The sequence below is a fragment of the Geotrypetes seraphini genome, chromosome 2, assembly GCF_902459505.1.
Source record: "Geotrypetes seraphini chromosome 2, aGeoSer1.1, whole genome shotgun sequence".
Classification (NCBI taxonomy): Eukaryota; Metazoa; Chordata; class Amphibia; order Gymnophiona; family Dermophiidae; genus Geotrypetes; species Geotrypetes seraphini.
Window position 1 is genome coordinate 396,173,553 of NC_047085.1, and position 17,103 is coordinate 396,190,655.

Consider the following 17,103-nt stretch of genomic DNA (forward strand, 5'->3'; position numbering starts at 1 on the left):
AACGCGGCAGCTAGAAGGCAAAAACACTGGAGCTCAGATCCACAGGGCTTTCTTGCTCCGCGGAAAAAATTGAACTGAGGACCACGAGGTGGGATGCGCCCTCTAGTGGGCGAGAAGGCATGCACATGCGTGGTGCAGTGTGCAAACTTGAAACTTCAATCAAGTTTGCTTGAAAAGCTGTCCGCGCCGGGGCTCCGTAGATGACGTCACCCCACATGTGAGAATATCATGCCTGCTTGTCCTGGGATAAAATACATTAACTCTTTTTATATCTTATTTCATAACAAATGCTATGATTTTTAAATAATCTATAATAGCTAATATATCCCATCCTCCCATCCCTATTCCCCCTCCCACCCCAGTGAAGAGAAGTGTGCAGGAGATTTATAAGATATGGCATAAAATTATATACCAAAGATCAATTGGGGTTATCATTTTGAGTTATTCCAGATTTCATAAGCACTCCAAATGGTGTTATAGTTCTGTAATTGATTTCTCCGAAGAATATTTACTAATATTTGTCAACATTAGCTCATTTCTGATCCAAAGAAAGGTCACCATTGAAAGCTAGTGAAAAAATACATTAAGTTAAGGCAATACCTTTTTTACTGGACTATTTCCTTTTTGTTTTATTTCTATATACGAGAACAAATCAAAAATTAAAGGCAATTGTTAAGTTACATTACATTAGTGATTTCTATTCTGCTATTACCTTGCAGTTCAAGGCGGATTACATAAGAATTGTCGTGAAATTAGGTAATACATGATGGGTAATTTGAACATTTTAGATTTGATAAGGAATAGATAGTATAGTAGGTGGAGCTTGGGTTGGATCTGGTCGTGTTAAATAGGTTTTATGTATTTTTTTGAAGAGTAGGGTTTTGTTTCTTTTTTGAAGGTTTTGTAATCTGTGGTCGAAGACAGCAGATTGGTGAGTTGTCTTGTCTAGTTTTGCTGTTCTGGTGGCCATTAGGCTGTCATAGTTTTCTTCGTTTGATATTTTTGGATAGCGGGTATGTGAATAATGAGTGGATTCTCCTGTGTCTGGTTGAGGTGGATTGAGTTAGTCGGTTGTTCAAGTAGGTTGGGCTGTCTCCGTTTATAGCTTTGAACAGAATTTGAAGTGTACTCTTGCTTGTATTGGGAGCCAATGTGAGTCGTGGTATGCCTCCGTGATATCTTAGGGCTGTATTTTGTATTGTTTGTAGCTGCTTTATCATGGTCGCTGGGCAGGGGAGGTATGGTATGTCGCAGTAGTCTATTAGTCCAAGGATAAGAGATTGTACCAAAGTTGGAATTGTTTCCTGTCGAAGAATTTTCAAATTTGTCTTAGTTTCTCATTGTTGCGAATGATGTTTTTATTATTTTGTTGATTTGTGGTTGCATGGTAACCGGTACACAGCTAGCAAAATACAACATATGTACTCGTTTGTCCACGCACAGTGCAGTGCTTGGTCTTTAGTCGTGTGGCAGCTAGAGGTTAGAAACATGGACACTCCATTACAAGATTGCACTATGAAAGAACAATGTGCAGTAGTGCGCTCTCTTTGGGCAGAGGGAGTGAAGCCTATAGAAATTCACTGTCGGATATTGACTCAGTATGGACAAAGCACCATGAATCAATGGAAGGTTTAAAGCAGAACAACAGGTGTAACTGACAATGGTCGTTCTGGTTGCTCATCAACATCACACACACAAGAGCACGTTGACAGGGCAGATGCCTTGATTAGAGAAGACCGACGGATAACGGTGTCTCAGTTGGCTGCAGATTTGGATATTAGCTATGAATCTGCATTTGCCATAATACATGACGACTTGGGATACAGGAAGTCTGCACACGGGTTCCTAAACAGCTTACTGATCTGTACAAGTAACAGTGTATGGAGCAGTAGAAAAACTTCTCTGCAGCAATGCAGAAGCTAGTAAACGATACAACAATTGCATCTAGCATGGGGATGGTGCTTAAAGCTATGTTCAATTGCTAACAGCTATCAAAGCTGTTAAATGTAGTTTGCCTTTACTTTTTGATTTACCTTTAAAAGTGGAAAACACGGCTAACACACCATTTTTACTCTTTCAATTTGAAATAATTGTGTATGAGCCCTTCTCAAAGGACAGGGAAATCCTAGTGTACCTGAATGTAACTCACTTTGAGTAAATGAAAAAAAGGTATGAGCTAAATAAAAAATAATAATAATAATAATACACAAAGAAATTTACAACTATTTCTTTAACTGTTTCAATATAGCTGTTTAAACGTGAAACAGTTAAGTCCAATCAAGTAACAAAGCATCATAAAAGTCAGGAGATGAGCAATCGCTAAGCACAGCTCCCTCCTGTCAAAACTGCTCTCCTTGCCCCAATCAACTGAGTCGCAGGTCTCCCCAAGTCCTGCCAGCTCAGCTGATTAACTGGCAGGGAAAGCAACAGAAAGAAGAGTCCCCCCTCCTGCCAAACACCCCTCCCTCGCATGTTGCTGCCTGGACCCCCCACCACACTGAACAAGATCGGCAGGAGGGATGCCCATTCTCTCCTGCTGCCACCACCCCACAACCCCCCCAAGAAACCCAGCATGAGGGATACCCACTACTTAAAAAAATCTATACAGGAATGAGAAAGAAAATCAAATCCAACTCCTATAACTTTCTCACTTATATTCAAGCAATGATTTACTTATGCCACAATTTCATTATGGCAGAGACATAACACATTTTCAATACCATTGAACATTCTACCTACAAGCTAAGTAGTTTTGACTTTTCTGACACCATTTTGAAACATTTACTGTGTCTGCTGTAGGTAGGAAGGGGGTCAAGAGCCGGTGAAGATCTTTTCCCTTTCTAGTGCAGTAATTGACATTATTACGCATGGGGTTCTGAGGCTCTCCCCTCATTCAGATGTGATGTGCATGAAACTTTCAATGAAATTGTGGCATAAGTAAATCATTGCTTGAATGTAAGTGAGAAAGTTATAGGAGTTGGATGCCCACTACTTCCCATAAAGCACAGTTACTTACCGTAACAGGTGTTATCCAGGGACAGCAGGCATATATTCTCACATGTGGGTGACGTCATCTACGGAGCCCCGATGCGGAAGCATTTTCAAGCAAACTTGATTGAAGATTTAAGTTTGCTCTACTGCTCCACGCATGCGTGCCTTCCTGCTCCACTAGGGGGTGCATCCCCTCGTGGTCTCCAGTTCACTTAACTAGCCAAGAAGCCAACCTCGGGGAGGTGGGCGGGTTGTGAGAATATATGCCTGCTGTCCCTGGATAACACCTGTTACGGTAAGTAACTGTGCTTTATCCCAGGACAAGCAGGCATGATATTCTCAAATGTGGGTGACCTCCAAGCTTACTGAAGAGGGATGGAGGGAAGTTGGCAATTTAAGCAAACAGATTTCGCAACACCGATTGGCCGAACCGGCCATCGCTTCTGGACAGGGAGTCCAGACAGTAGTGGGAGGTGAAGGTATGAACCGAAGACCACGTGGCAGCCTTGCAGATTTCCTCAATAGGTGTGGACCTGAGGAAGGCTACGGAGGCTGCCATCGCTCGGACTTTGTGTCCCGTTACTCGACCATGCAGCGCGAGACCAGTCTGAGCGTAGCAAAAGGAGATGCAATCGGCCAACCAGTTGGACAAGGTGCGTTTGGAAACTGGGTGACCTAGCCGGTTTGGGTCGAAGGACAAAAACAGTTGTGGGACTTTCCGGTGTGACTGAGTGCGTTGGAGGTAAAAGGCCAACGCTCTTTTGCAGTCAAGAGTGTGGAGCTCCACTTCTCCGGGGTGAGAGTGGGGCTTGGGAAAAAACACAGGTAAGACAATGGACTGATTGAGATGGAAATCAGACACTACTTTAGGTAGGAACTTTGGATGGGTGCGGAGTACCACCTTGTCGTGATGGAATACCGTGAAGGGTGGGTCCGCTACCAGAGCTTGTAGCTCACTAACCCGCCGTGCGGACGTGAGCACGAGTAGGAAAATTACCTTCCAAGTGAGGAATTTTGGATGGCATTTGTCTAGGGGCTCAAATGGAGGTTTCATTAGTTGAGCCAGAACCACGTTAAGGTCCCAAACCACCGGGGGAGGTTTGAGAGGGGGGTGGACGTTCAGCAGGCCCTTCATGAAGCGAGTGACTAAGGGATGGAGCGAGAGGGCTTTCCCTTCCAGGGGCTGATGAAAGGCCGCAATCGCACTGAGGTGTACTCGAATGGAGTTGGTCTTTAGGCAGGAATGAGATAGTTGAAGTAGATAGTCAAGGACCAGGGGGACGGGGACCGACACCGGGTCCTGGCTGTGGGAGGAGCACCAGGTTGAGAATCTGGTCCACTTTTGGGAGTAGCAGGTTCTCGTCGAGGTTTTTCTGGAGGCCTCCAATATCTCCTTGACTGATTGAGACACGGGGAGAGCAGTCAGGGGGAGAGAAACCACGCATTTAGATGAAGAGATTGAAGATTGGGATGTAACAGTGAACCCTGACCCTGTGACAGTAGAGAGGGAAACAGAGGCAGAGGCAGTGGATCTCTGACACTGAGTTGAAGTAGAAGGGAAAACCACGGCTGGCGTGGCCAGCGAGGGGCAATCAGGATCAGGGTGGCTTGTACTGTTTTCAGGTGGACAAGCGTCCGCAGTATCAGAGGAAACGGCGGGAACGCGTACAGGGACCTTCCCTCCCAGTCGAGGAGGAAGGCGTCGGCCTCGAGCCGGTCCGGGGAGTATATCCGGGAGCAGAAGAGAGGCAGCTTGTGATTGTGAGGGGACGCGAACAGGTCTATTTGAGGCGTCCCCCACCGTTCGAACACTCCTCGTAGGGCCTGAGAGTGTAGTGACCACTCGTGTGGCTGGAGGAGGCGGCTGAGTCTGTCCGCCAGGCAGTTTTGTTCTCCTTGTATGTACACCGCCCGAAGGAAGGTGTTGTTGGAGATTGCCCATTTCCAGAGGCGTAGGGCTTCCCGACAAAGGGGCCAAGACCCTGTGCCCCCTTGTTTGTTTACGTAGTACATCGCTACTTGGTTGTCGGTTCGGATGAGAACCACTCGGTCGCGGAGCAGATGTTGGAAGGCTACAGCTGCGAGGTTCTAGCACGTTGATGTGGCAGCGACGGTCTTGTGCTGACCACATTCCTTGGGTGCGTAGGCCGTCCAGATGGGCTCCCCAAGCGTACTCCGACGAGTCCGTGGTGAGTACCTTGCTGTGGGGTGGGGTGAGGAAGAGCAAACCTTTGGAAAGATTTGAAGAGTCGGCCCACCAGCGGAGCGATCGTTGCAATGAAGGAGTCACTGTCACGGAGTGGTCGATCGGGTCCCGGTCTTGATGCCATTGGGACGCCAGGGTCCATTGAGGGATTCTCAGATGGAGGCGGGCGAATGGTGTGACATGGACGGTGGAGGCCATGTGGCCCAGAAGGGTCATCATCTGTCGAGCTGATACTGAGGTCAGCCGAGAGATCCTTCGGCTCAGACTTACTAACGCCTCCAGGCGCGGAGGGGGGAGGAAGGAACGGAGGCGAACCGTGTCCAGCGTGGCCCCGATGAACTGTAGGGACTGCGAGGGGCGTAGTTGAGATTTTGGGAAGTTTATTTCGAACCCCAGACTTTGTAGGTAGGTAATAGTCTGTTGGGTCGCTGAGATAACCCCTTCCTTGGACGGGGCTTTGATTAGCCAGTCGTCCAGGTAGGGGAATACCTGGAGGCCCTGGGAACGTAAGGTTGCTGCTACCACCACGAGGCACTTGGTGAAGACCCGAGGTGATGATGCTAGTCCGAAGGGGAGGACTCGGTATTGTAGGTGCCAGTCCCCTACTTGGAAACGCAAAAACTTGCGGTGGGCGGGGTGCACTGGGACATGTGTGTACGCCTCCTTGAGATCGAGGGAGCAGAGCCAGTCGCCCTCGTCGATCAAGGGGTAGAGTGTTGGTAGTGAGAGCATCCGAAACTTTTCCCGTACCAGGAATTTGTTGAGGCGTCTCAAGTCTAGTATTGGGCGTATGTCTCCTGTTTTTTTCGGTACCAGGAAGTAACGGGAGTAGAAGCCCTTCCCCCGTTGGTCGGGGGGGACCTTCTCCACTGCTTTCAGGCGAAGCAGGGCTCGAGCTTCGGAGAGGAGTAGAGGTAGCTGAGTCCGGTTGGGAGGGCAATTCCTTGGGGGATTGTCCGGGGGAATGGCCCGAAAGTTGAGAGAGTACCCTGATGAGATCACGCCAAGGACCCATGCGTCCGACGTGAGTTGTTCCCAGCGAGGGTAAAAGGCTTTGAGTCGACCTCCGATGGGAAGGCGGCCTGGGACTATGGCGGAGGGGGGCCCGCCCCCTTCCGCGTGTCCCGTCAAAAGGACGGGGATGGTTTGGTGGTCGCGGGTGGTTGAGACTTGGGCATGGCCCTGTGATGGGCTTGCGGACGTCTGGGTGGGGGCCGCGAGAAAGCAGGGGTGGACTTTTGTGGGTAGCGGCGCGGAGGGGCCCTGTATGGCCTGGGCGCTGGCGGTTTGGGCTTTTGCCGGACAAGGGAGGCAAATGAGCGTTCATGTTCGGAGAGGCGTTTTGTCGCCGCCTCGATAGTGTCATCGAACAATTCCTTTCCCACGCAGGGGAGGTTAGCCAACCGGTCCTGTAAGTTGGGGTCCATGTCGACCAGGCGCAGCCAAGCTAGTCGGCGCATGGCGATAGCGAAGGCTGCTTCCCTGGAGGAGAGTTCGAAGCCATCGTAGGCCGCGTGGAATAGGTGAAGGCGCAGGTTGGAGAGGGACTCTAGAAGCAGGCTGAATGTTCCCTGCCGGGAGGCCGGTAGGTCAGTCTCAAAGGTTCTCAATAGTCCAATGAGATGTTTGAGGTATGAAGTGAAGGTGAAAGTGTAGCTTTGCACCCTAGAGGCCATCATTGCGTTTTGGTATAGTCTCCTGCCGAACTTGTCCAGGGTTCGGCCTTCTCGGCCTGGGGGGACCACTGCTGAGACCCGGGACGGGTAAGCCTTTTTCAAGGAGGATTCCACTAGCAGCGATTGGTGGGAGAGCTGTGGTTGCTCGAATCCGGGATAAGGTACTGTGCAGTACTTGGCCTCCATTTTGGAGGGTACGGCCATGACCATGTAAGGGGTCTCCAGGTTCCTGAAGAAGGCCTGTTGGAGTACCAGGTTAGGTGGTAAGCGAAGGGACTCTCTGGGCAATGATGGCATATCCAGCTCCGCCAGGTACTCCTTCAAGTATCTGGAGTCGGACTGGAGGTCTAAGTCCAATGCGTGGCCCATGTCTTGGACAAAGCGAGTGAAGGATGGACGAGATGTCCCCGGGGCCCCGTGTGGGGTCGGGGAACGGGTGGAGAAGGATGGATGGAGAAGGATAAGGAGGCTTCCCTCGAGTATCGAGGTTCATGCTCTGATCCATGCTCCGAGGCTGGGGAAGCACTGTGAGAGTGTTCCGGGGTTGTCGATCTTCGGCGTCTCGAGGAGCCCCTCGGGGACGATGCCGGGGTTAGGGGTACCGATCGATGTCGGATTGGTGATCTCGATCCGGACTCCCTCGGAGAATGCGTCCGAGGGGGAGTTCGGAGGATGCGTGGGTTGTAGAGTGATAACTCAGCCACCCTTAGTGGTCCTGTACGAAGTGTGGGAGAACGGCCTCGTAGGGTTGGTGAACCTCGGGCCTTCTTGGAGGTACGGCGGTTCGAGGTTTCTGTCGTTCTAGCCCGACGTTTTGCCCCTCGGCGGTCCGCAGAGGGGGAACGTCTCGGGCGTCTCGGCGAGGAGTCCGAGGAGGATGGGATGCGGCGAGGATTGCGCACCTTTCCTCGTTCAGGCTGGTCTGGCACATTCGAGGTCGAGGTCGATTGAAACTGGGCCATTGCAGCGGACAGCTCCGACGTGATCATCGCTCGGAGTAGGTCCTGGAAGACGGGCACGGACAGCATCGAAGGCATGTCCCCTGCCTCGGTGCGCTCCACCGGGGGCGACCTCGTATCAGAGTATTCCCGTGTGGTGGAGGCACGGCCTGAAGGCTTGGAGGGTTTAGACGGGGCTGTAAGCATGGGGCTTCCGCCATGCGTTGCCGTTGTCCCCGAGGCTGGCTTCTTCGCTGTTACAGAACCTGAAGAGGGAAGAGGGGACTTACCCGGAGCCGAGGCTTTCTGTTGTCCCGAGGGCTTCGGGGTCGAGTCTCGAGGCGATGCCGAGGTTTCCGGGGCCGAGGTCAAGGCCGGGGCCGAGGCCAGGGCCGACCTCGAGGCCGAAGTGGAGAGTTGGTCCGGGGTGAAGAGATCCGCCATGCGGGCTTTTCTACGGCGGAGGGCCCGGTTTTGGAAAATAGCGCACTGGGGGCAGGAGTCGGTTGGATGAGTCGCCCCCAGGCAAAGGATGCACCGGCGATGCGGGTCTGTGAGAGAAAGAAGCCGCTCGCACCGGGTGCACTTTTTAAAGCCGGTCAAAGGCCGGGACATTAAATCGAAAGTAGCCGCGGCTCGATTAGCCACGCGGCCACGGGGACCCAGAAGCCTCCGGGTATTTGAAAACGAAGCAGGAATCAAGTAAAAAGGTAAGGAATTCGCGCACAGCGACTTAATCGTGAAAAAACAAGAAAAAAATTGCGGTGCTAGAAGGCAGTTGGGGCAGAGCCTGAAAAACACGTCTTCTAGGCTCGCGGAAAATTTTGAACTGGAGACCACGAGGGGATGCACCCCCTAGTGGAGCAGGAAGGCACGCATGCGTGGAGCAGTAGAGCAAACTTAAATCTTCAATCAAGTTTGCTTGAAAATGCTTCCGCATCGGGGCTCCGTAGATGACGTCACCCACATGTGAGAATATCATGCCTGCTTGTCCTGGGATAACTGGTGATTACCATCTCCCAACAACCCCCACCCCCCTCCCTCTAAGTCTCTTATTAGCCCAGATGCCAAACGCCTCCTCCAATAGGAGGGGCCTTAAGCATCTGGGTGAATCGGCGCCTTAGGCCCCTCTGTTGTGTATCCCAGAATGCACTGGGAAGGGGAAGGCCCACCATTTTGAAGAGGCAGGCCTGCCAGGCTGAGGGAGTAGGCATCCCTTTGACCGGCCATCATCAGATAGGTTAGGGGGGTGGTGGGGGACCCTAGCGGTGGCAGGAAGGAGTGAGCATCCCTCCTGCAAGGAGGGGGAGACGGAGACTCCGGCTGTAGGAGGGAAAGGGCATCCCTCCTGCTGTCCTTCAATTTGGGTGGGTTTTTTTTAATTTGATGGGGGGATTCTGATCTGTCAAGCCTTACTTTCCTGTCAGTGCCTGAGCCAATCAGTGCTCAGGCACTGACATAAAAGTAAGATAAGTAAGGCTATGACAGCTCAGACATTGTCAGAAAATTTTGGATGCAAATGTGGCACAACAAAGTTAGGGAATCACCTGGAGTGCTTCTTTAAATACTGATGAGGCCATTTTACTACTATTTTAATATTAATGACCTCATTATACTACACTTGCATAGCAGAGAGTCAGAGACTGCTAGGAAGCTCAGAAAAGTCCATTCTAATAATTGGCTGGTAAAAACCAGCTAGAACTGGTTTAGCGACCATGTTAAGGGCATGGTAAATTTTGAGAATCCTGCCCTCAGTTATCTAAATATTTTGGATAATCCTTTTACCAAGAACAAGCAAGGTAAGACATGTTCTCAAATAGACTGCAACACTCTTGTAAGTATGTTTTCACAATCTTTTCTTGCAAATAGTTTTGGCTCAATTCCAGCCAATGCTCAAATGCAAGAATAAGACTTTTAGGGGACAATATTCAGAGCAATCCAGATACATAGAAGAGGCTCATGCCCAAGCTCAGTAGACTGGTCACCAATATTCATCAGCACTTAGCCAGCCAGAACCACACCTTTTTCTGTGGTAGTACACCATTTTGAAACATTTACTGTGTCTGCTGTAGGTAGGAAGGGGGTCAAGAGCCGGTGAAGATCTTTTCCCTTTCTAGTGCAGTAATTGACATTATTACGCATGGGGTTCTGAGGCTCTCCCCTCATTCAGATGTGATGTGCATGAAACTTTCAATGAAATTGTGGCATAAGTAAATCATTGCTTGAATGTAAGTGAGAAAGTTATAGGAGTTGGATGCCCACTACTTCCCATAACTGGTGATTACCATCTCCCAACAACCCCCACCCCCCTCCCTCTAAGTCTCTTATTAGCCCAGATGCCAAACGCCTCCTCCAATAGGAGGGGCCTTAAGCATCTGGGTGAATCGGCGCCTTAGGCCCCTCTGTTGTGTATCCCAGAATGCACTGGGAAGGGGAAGGCCCACCATTTTGAAGAGGCAGGCCTGCCAGGCTGAGGGAGTAGGCATCCCTTTGACCGGCCATCATCAGATAGGTTAGGGGGGTGGTGGGGGACCCTAGCGGTGGCAGGAAGGAGTGAGCATCCCTCCTGCAAGGAGGGGGAGACGGAGACTCCGGCTGTAGGAGGGAAAGGGCATCCCTCCTGCTGTCCTTCAATTTGGGTGGGTTTTTTTTAATTTGATGGGGGGATTCTGATCTGTCAAGCCTTACTTTCCTGTCAGTGCCTGAGCCAATCAGTGCTCAGGCACTGACATAAAAGTAAGGTAAGTAAGGCTATGACAGCTCAGACATTGTCAGAAAATTTTGGATGCAAATGTGGCACAACAAAGTTAGGGAATCACCTGGAGTGCTTCTTTAAATACTGATGAGGCCATTTTACTACTATTTTAATATTAATGACCTCATTATACTACACTTGCATAGCAGAGAGTCAGAGACTGCTAGGAAGCTCAGAAAAGTCCATTCTAATAATTGGCTGGTAAAAACCAGCTAGAACTGGTTTAGCGACCATGTTAAGGGCATGGTAAATTTTGAGAATCCTGCCCTCAGTTATCTAAATATTTTGGATAATCCTTTTACCAAGAACAAGCAAGGTAAGACATGTTCTCAAATAGACTGCAACACTCTTGTAAGTATGTTTTCACAATCTTTTCTTGCAAATAGTTTTGGCTCAATTCCAGCCAATGCTCAAATGCAAGAATAAGACTTTTAGGGGACAATATTCAGAGCAATCCAGATACATAGAAGAGGCTCATGCCCAAGCTCAGTAGACTGGTCACCAATATTCATCAGCACTTAGCCAGCCAGAACCACACCTTTTTCTGTGGTAGTACAACATTTATGTATTTAGATTTAACTTAAAACAGGAACTAGCAATCCCAATGTTAATTGTTTTTCATTAATGGCCGATTGTTCCTTGCTTCAAATTCTAATTAGCCAAACTGAAACTGGGTAGGAGAGGTGCATTAGGAAGGGTGGAGTTGGGGGAGAAGCCAGCAGTTATGCAGTTCCCCCACAGCTAACCAGGCAAATAGATAAAACTGCCTTTTATGTAGTCCTTTGCCCAGTTGGCTATCCAGACACTCACGCTGGTACCTGGATAGCTTTTGAGTAGTAGTCCGAGAGGTTTCTGGTGTTTCCTCTCTCCCAAAGACAAAAACAGTACCAACAAACCCCGCTACTCCCCCCCAACAAGTCTCCCCTTGCTGGTCCTGAGCAATGCCACCTGCTCCTGCCATTGTGGTTCTTGCCTCAAAATGGCCTCCACAATTTCTAGTGAATACCAACCATTATGTTGCTGCTAGAAGTCAAGGTGGCCATATTATGTTGCTGCTAGAAGTCAAGGTGGCCATTTTGAGACCAGAACCACAATGGCCAGGAGAATTAGGATCCACTAAATCATCAGGGCTATCAAAGATAGGTCAGGGGAGGCCTACAAGGAGTGGGGAGATGGGTCACAGGTTCTTGTTTTTAAAAGGGGGATCACAATCGAGGGAGAGGAAAGGGAGAATTTGGAGGGGGTTAGGGCACCTACTTCCTGAAACCTACATAAGCTCTGGCAGCTAGTACCTGCCAGCATAGCCCAGTATAGGGAGGGAAAGGGGGCATGAGACTTGTATATCTCCTTTTTGTGGTTACACATCAAAGTGGTTTACATATATACAGTACAGGTACTTATTTTGTACCCGGAGCAATGGAAGATTAAGTGACTTGCCCAAGGTCAAAAGGAGCAGCACTGGGATTGATCCCACAACCTCAGGGTGCCGAGGCAGCAACTCTGCCACTAGGCCACTCCTCACCTCTTTGAATACAAAGGTCTAGCTCTGCTTGTTGTGGTCATTATTTAAAAATCATCAACTGCCACCAGCTGAATATTAACCAATTAGAATTTGAAGCAAGGAACAATCGGCCATTAATGAAAAACAATTAACATTGGGATTGCTAGTTCCTGTTTTAAGTTAAATCTAAATACATAAATGTTGTACTACCACAGAAAAAGGTGTATTTTTACTTTAAAAAAAGCCAATATACTGATGTACTGCAGTAAATATTAAAAAAACCACATTTTTTTAAAGGAAGAGAGCTCCATAAATAGATAAGAAATAACATCCAGCAAAAGAAAAAATGATCTAGTCAGTGAGCTACACTCAGCTACAGTAGGATTCCTGTGTCCCTGGAGGGCTTTCTTCTGTCTCCCAAACTGCCCTCTTACTCTAGCTGATGGTATAATGCAGCTCTCTCTGCCATGCACGCTTGACCACTTTTTTTTCTTTACACTTCCTTCCACCCTCACCTCAGAGTGGTAACGCCATCTCTTAGCTGTCTCCCTGACATGCTTAGCACCCACATTCAGTGTGTCCCTTTTTGCTAGGTGTAATGAAATCAGTCTGTAGCCCAGGACAGGCCACCTCCACATTTATCTAGAAATATATCAAACCCTGTTTCCATGTCATGTTGCATCAAGGAAGACAACTGTTTTTGCACACACTGGCTTTTTTTTTTTTTTAGCCTTTTGCTGTTCCAACTGGTCATCCAATTGCTATCATATAGGCTTTCACAATCCCCTGCCTGTGCTACTATTCCACTGTGCAACTAATCCACCCAGTCTATGGGATACTGAAAATAATTTTTTTTGAATACTGTTATTTGGAACCATTTTAGTATATAATATAAATAATCAAGTGGTCTATGTAAGAACAATTTGAGTGTTTTTAAGAAGTGAAAAGAAGTGAAATGTTCCCTGGTGCTTCTTTTTGATGATATGCATTTTGTGGGGTAGATGTGAGATATGTTTTTTAATTTTTTTGAATCTCCTAATTAATTCTAATCTAAGCATGCTTAAAGTGTGGCACAGTTCCAGCTAGGATTCAGGGCAAGCTAATACAGGCATTCATCTAGAAATAGGTAGAAGCGGCATTCCACATTACAGGAGGATCAGCTTCTACCAAAATGTGTAAAATCAGGGTTAGTTTAAGAAAACTGGGTGCCATAGCTGAAACTTCAACCTTAACCCCCCCTTTCTCAGTAAATTTTCAAGTCCCTTGCCATGCCCCCGTTCAAGATTTTAATCATGAAATCCTGCTGCAATCCCCCCCCCCCTCCCAGTTGCCTTAAGACATCTCCCTAATCTTGCCTAATGGCTCAGCCAGCCCTGGGTAAAAGCCAGCTCTTCTGATCTCCTAGAAGTTGCCAGTCTAGCAGCTCCATCCAGCTTTATTAAAATGGGCACAAACTAGATCCTCTGGATCTTTTAAAGTGGAATGCATCAGATTCGGCTTTTCCCAAGCATTTCTATGCTCTCATCATATTTTTCTGCATATTTTTCTTCAACTCCAGCTTGTATCAGGACTCGTTTATGCCTGATTTTTTTTTTTTTAAGCAAAATATATTATGGGGGGCATAGCTCGGTGGTAGAGCATTTGACTTCAAGATGCCACTGGTTCAAATTCAGGTGCCCCCTTGCATACAGATGAGAAATTTACCTTTGCGATTATTATTCCATACTGGGAGAGGACATTTCTATGTGTAAGAAAGACATGGTTTTCTGTTAGTATTGACTATACCAGGGGTAGGCAATTCCGGTCCTTGAGAGCTGGAGCCAGGTCAGGTTTTCAGGAAATCCACAATAAATATGCATGAGATAGATTTGCATCTCATGGAGGCAGTGCATGCAAATCCATCTCATACATATTCATTGTGGATATACAGAAAACTTGACCTGGCTCCGGCTCTCGAGGACCGGAATTGCCTATCCCTGGACTATACAGAATCGATCTGTACTAAGCTGGCTTGTTTAGTTTTACAACAGTGTGTAAGATGCTGCCTTTTCCAGGGTATACTATACTCTTGTTGTGTGAGCTGTGGATTATTACTAGTGGTAAGAGTGGTTAATGTAGCTATTGAGAGACATGGGGATCAGTAGCATGGGTTTTTGTCAGGTACTTGTGACCTGGGTTGGCCACCATGAAGGCAGGATACTGGGCAAGATGGACCATTGGTCTGACCTAGTAAGGCTGCTAAAAATGTGAAAGTTTCTACTATTACTTTCGAGTAGCCTACTAGTGGTCAGAGCAGCTGCATCAGCACCCCCGAGATTGTGAGTTCTATTCCCACTGCAGCAACCTGTGACTGAGTAAGGGCTAGATTCTCTAAGCTTTGCGAGCCTTCTCCAACCCGATTCACTAACCTCCCACCCGATCCAATCTGCGCATGCAAATGAGGGGAAATGGCATGCAAAGTAGGAAGGCAATGATTCACTAAACAGAAGAAGGAACACTAATTGGGTTGGCCGATCCAAAAAGAAGCAACTGCTGAGGACCAGTCATTCACGTCCTTGCCGACTCTCCTGCTCTCTGCCGCCCTGGCCCTGCCGACTCTCTACCACCCTTCCCTGCAGCGCAAGCCCATGATTTTAGCCCACAGGTTAAAAGTGTGTTTTGTTCCTAGCTGCAGCGTGTTCTGTTATACAGCTCTGGCTAAAGCATGTTCTGTTCCATTAAAGGCCCTCCCCTTGTGTGGAGAGCAAATGCATGCGCAGACCGCATCTACAGGCAAAGAAGATGGTCTGCGCATGCGTCAGGATCGCTCTGCAGCATTCCGTGAGGTGTGGGGTGTGCCTCCGATTGCGTTAATTTGCATAAGGACTCATAGGGCTAGATTCACAAAGTAAACCGATCGTGTACCGATCGGTTAGCGACCAGATTTCCCTTGGCCCCATTCACTAACCTCTCCTGTGATCCGATTCAAATCCATGCATGCAAATAAGGAGAAACACATGCAAAGTAGGCAAGGACGCGATTCAAACACCAATTTTCCAAACTGATTGGGCTGGCTGATCATCCCAAGAAGCGACTGCTAGGGACCAGTTGAAAACGTCTTTCCGACTCTCCGGCTCAATAGAAGCCCTGCTCTGCTCCAATTTGTCTCCTGCCTGCTCTCCCCGAATGCCGCCCTGCTCTGCCCCGATGTGTCTCCTGCCTGCTCACCCCGAATGCTGCCGCGCCCCATCTTTGCTGCTCTTCCCCGCACTGCCCCCATGGTTTTAACCCGTGGGTTTAAAATGGGTTAAAACCATGGGCTCGCTGCCTGCCCCGACTCTCCCACCCTTCCCCATAGTGCACAGGCTCCTTAAAAAAAGAAGAAGAAAAAAATCTATACCGGGCCCGGAGGTCCAGCGCATACACTGGGATCACTACTGAGCGATCTGGGCAGGCAGATAGGGGCGTTCCTCCGATTGCCCCCATCTGCATATTAGGGTTTCCTGAATTAACCGGATCGGGCCTGACCAGGCAAGTTCGTGAATCTAGCCAGGGGTCTCAAAGTCCCTCCTTGAGGGCCACAATCCAGTCGGGTTTTCAGGATTTCTCCAATGAATATGCACGAGATCTATGTGCATGCACTGCTTTCAATGCATATTCATTGGGGAAATCCTGAAAACCCGACTGGATTGCGGCCCTCAAGGAGGGACTTTGAGATCCCTAATCTAGCCCACAGTCGCCCGGCCACAGATCGCCCACGGATCGGATCAGTGAGTTTAGTGAATCTAGGCCTAAGTCATTTAACTTTTCATTGCCCTTTGATTGTGTGTAAGCGGTATATCAAGTGCCATCCCCCTTACATTACTTTCCCTCTTGCAGTGTGTACATTGCAGACTTTGTACATTCAGCACCTTCCTCCCAAGGTGCAGCCCCCAGAGCTAACTAAGCACAGCACTTGGCCTGGAATCCCACTGGAAACTCCAAAAGCACAACACTGACGCCTTCTTATTGTTGGTGCGGGCGAGGCCAGGATCTGAACCCAAGAAAGCAGGGAGGCAGGATCTCCGAAGGACAAGAAGGGGCTGGAGAGCTAAATGTTTGGCTTGGTTTAACACCACACCCATAAAAGCCTCGGTAAATCCACCCAAAATGTCGCAGCAATAACTAGAAAGAAGCAGACAAGAACTGACCCCCCCCCCCCTTTCTTCCAACAACTTACCGAGCCGCGCTCCAACCGCGTACCGGAGACTCACCGTCCTCCGTCCACCTTGCAATATGTCCCCCACAAAAACCTCCAGGAGAGTCAAGCTACGCGAGGAAGGGGAGATCTGCCACGTGGCAGCTCCACCTCTTAGACAAAGTCCTAACTTTTTTTTTTTTTTTTTAACTACAAACAGCACTAAAGTGCGTGAAAAACCAACCTCCCCCCAACACACAAAACGAGCCCCACCCTCCCAGCTACAAAAGGAAAGAGGCGGAACTGGTTTCCCCCTTCCTTCCCTTTTCTGACTGGTTTTAGAGATGCAAAACTGCGCATGGATTGCTCTGATTCTACTCATTCATGTAGGATTTAAATTGCAAAAGTTTTCCCCTCAGAAAGTTATTGGTCTACTTTCGTGAATAACATTAGTCACATCTTAGGTAGACCCTCTCTTCCCCACAGATCAGAGGCTAGGTTTGGTAATATTCGAAACGTTAGGAAGAGCCCTAGCAAATTCAAATAAATAGCCAGTTTTTCTTAGAATATGGAGGGGGAGGGGGTTGTTTTGTGTTTAAATTAGGTATGCTTGCATTGTGTGTTGTGTTGGGCTGGGTTGTTTTGTGTGTAACCGGGGGGGGGGGGGGGGGGGGGGGTCTGCAGAGCACCCGATTTTAGGAGAGATACTTTGTGGGCAGTCCTAATTTTATGTTCCAAAGCAGTATGGGATTTGTGGTCTTCCATTCTATCCACTGAAATCTGTACTGAAGCTCCCATAATGCATCAGGTTGGGATTGTCCTAGTTGCATAGTAAGGGAGAATGGCTCCTGGTATTCCCCCACCCCATACACACACACAC

The 17,103-nt window shown here is 48.6% G+C and overlaps 1 long non-coding RNA gene across 1 annotated transcript in view; it reads right to left on the reverse strand.

Annotated features, from left to right (window-relative positions):
• Window positions 1-16,433, reverse strand: part of LOC117354070 — a 58,277-nt gene extending 41,844 nt beyond the window's left edge. The window contains exon 1 of the long non-coding RNA XR_004538105.1: window positions 16,266-16,433. This is a non-coding gene — a long non-coding RNA (uncharacterized LOC117354070). The remainder of the gene's footprint in view (window positions 1-16,265) is intronic.
• Between the last annotated feature and the right edge of the window lie 670 nt (window positions 16,434-17,103).